This window comes from Hemiscyllium ocellatum, chromosome 35 (assembly GCF_020745735.1).
Source record: "Hemiscyllium ocellatum isolate sHemOce1 chromosome 35, sHemOce1.pat.X.cur, whole genome shotgun sequence".
In the NCBI taxonomy this organism is placed as follows: domain Eukaryota; kingdom Metazoa; phylum Chordata; class Chondrichthyes; order Orectolobiformes; family Hemiscylliidae; genus Hemiscyllium; species Hemiscyllium ocellatum.
The window spans coordinates 25701901-25704476 of NC_083435.1; the positions used below are offsets into that span (position 1 = coordinate 25701901).

Here is a 2576-nt window from a genome sequence, read left to right on the forward strand (position 1 = left end):
GCCAGGACTTGTTGCCCACCCCTAACTGCCAATGAGAAGCTGATGGTAAATTTCCTCCTTCAACTCTTGTGATCTCCTAGGCGCACCTGCACCCATAATGCTGTGGAAGAAGGAGTTCCGGAATTTTGAGAGCATCACAGGATGGGTAGGATTGGGGGAGAACTTGAGGGTGGCGAGGTCAGGATGGGTAGGATTGGGGGAGAACTTGAGGGTGGCGCCTTTTCTATGATAAACCTTGTGGACTCTTGTGATCATGGTAAGTGTACAGAGGCCAGAACCCCATCACAAAGACACCCATGACTGACGTGTGTATTGTACACTGGCTGTCGCTCCGATTCAGTCCCTGAAATGAGGAGACTCCGAATCCCCTGATTGGCCCAGGTTAACAACTCCATCAAGGATGTCATAGCCAATAAGATTCACTTAGTTGCAATCACTACACCGTCTCATCAATTGAGAGTCGCCATTTTTTTACTTGTAAGATTATAACTTTGAATTGGAACCATTCTGCCAAATATAGTTTGGTGCAGTTTTGATATTTTAAGCATTGAAGGCAATATTCGCCCGTCTTCATACCATGTTGCGAAACATATTTGTTATCGGCACTGAATCTTGTATGACAGCTTTATCGCATTGCGGTGGTTGTACCATAATTAACACGAATTTAGACACAGTGCGTCTGCTGAAAGACGAGATCCCTTGCCCATGAGGCACATAACGTAAGTGCTGAACTCAATGAGCGACATGCGATGCAGCAAATCTGACATGACTTGCAGTAACCTGCAGATGAGATCCACTGATAATAAAACAATAAAGACATTCACAAAATAAACTCAACTATCAATATTAACAGTTTAGTAAAGGAAATAAAAACAGACAGAATCATGGATCTTTATAGTATGTCAATTTATTTCTGCTGAGAGAGAGAAATACTCTCCGGAAATTGTTTCTATAATTATTTCCCTTATGCCGCTGTCGCAGTCTATTCTGCAGCTCAAGGTCGTGTGCGGCTGTTACATACGTCACTAGGGCTCGACTCTATTTATAAGTCCAATGAACGACTGGCGATGAGAAATTCAATTTCAAGAAGGCGCCTCCTGCTGGATGTTTTTTCTCTGTTAAAAATGTCCTAACGAACCTTCAATGTTATATCTCGAGAGGAAGATGGGATTCAAACGTCCGCGCCCAGCTCATGAGGATTACCACTGTGCCACATATCTGCATTGGCTGGTGTTAACAGACCATTGATTAAACCCACTGATTCATTCGTAGAATTACTGAATCCCTACAGTGTGGAAACAGGCCATTTGGCCCAACAAGTCCACACCGACCCTCCAAAGAGTAACCCATCCTATCTAACTACTCCACATTTACCCCTAACTAATGTTCCTAACCTACGCACCCCTGAACACCATTGGCAATTTAGCATGGCCAATTCACTTAACCTGCACGTCTTTGGACTGTGGGAGGAAACCCGGGCAGAGAAGGGGGAAATGTGTAAAGTCCACATAGGCATTCGCCCGCAGCTGGAATCAAACCCGGAAACCTGGTGCTGTCTGCTCAGGTATTCCATGACTGAGTCTTAAATACCGAACCTCAGCGAAATGGTGGTCTTGCAGCCTTTGTAATTGCCACGACATGACTTCATTTTCTGTCCGAGAGAACATGATCATTAATTATTTATTAGTCAACTAAAAAAAATGACCGGGTCTGTCTCACTTTAGATGAAAAGTGAACCGACGGCATGCTCGCGTTTGGCTTCATAGCTCAGTGGGTAGAGCACTGGTCTTGTAAACCAGCGGTCGTGAGTTCGAGTCTCACTGAAGCCTTTCTGCATCTGCTTGAACATGCCAGTTTTAAGTTTGCACTTCGTGTTCCGAAAAAACGTCGTTGATGCTTATCCCTCTACCAGAGCGAATTTTAATCCCAATTTATCGCATAACACGATGAGGCCACTCAATCTCTCAACAGCATTAAGTCATTACTGTACATGGCTGATCCAGATCCTATCTTCATTGACATGCAGTGCTAGGGATCCGTATGTCGTTTCTTAACCCAGGATAGAAAATCTGTTTGGTTTTCTGTCTAAAATTCAATATTATCTTTTTATGTATGATATGACCGTCCCCTGTGCCATCTCTGTAAGAGAAACCTTTTGAAAGTTTAAAACAAAATTAAGACATAGAATTCAGAGTGAACACAGTACCGTACTCCAGACGTTGTTATAGGAGAAAAAAATGCCTTTCCTTTAATTTCTAGTGTACAAAACACCAATATTAACACTCCATTTGTCTCCTTTAATTTGTTTGCAATTGACCCATTACAGCTTAATGCTTTGGGTGTATAAGGTCGTTAAATGTGCTTGGAATTCTATATTCTCTATTATTTTCCATTTGGTCATACTCTAATCTATCCATTTTTAAAAATCTAAGATGGATACTCATACACTTCACTGCATTAAGTCATTTACCACAATTTTGACCACTAATCCATCCAGCATTTTTATTTTATCTCCCATTTACATGATTTACTGTGCCTCATATCTTTGATTTTTTGTTAAACTGGATATATTTTAC

The 2576-nt window shown here is 41.7% G+C and overlaps 1 non-coding gene across 1 annotated transcript; it reads left to right on the top strand.

Annotated features, from left to right (window-relative positions):
- Positions 1 to 1756: 1756 nt before the first annotated feature.
- trnat-ugu (transfer RNA threonine (anticodon UGU)) lies at positions 1757 to 1829 on the top strand. The gene has a single exon. It is a non-coding gene; the product is annotated as a tRNA-Thr (tRNA).
- The last annotated feature ends 747 nt before the right edge of the window (positions 1830 to 2576 follow it).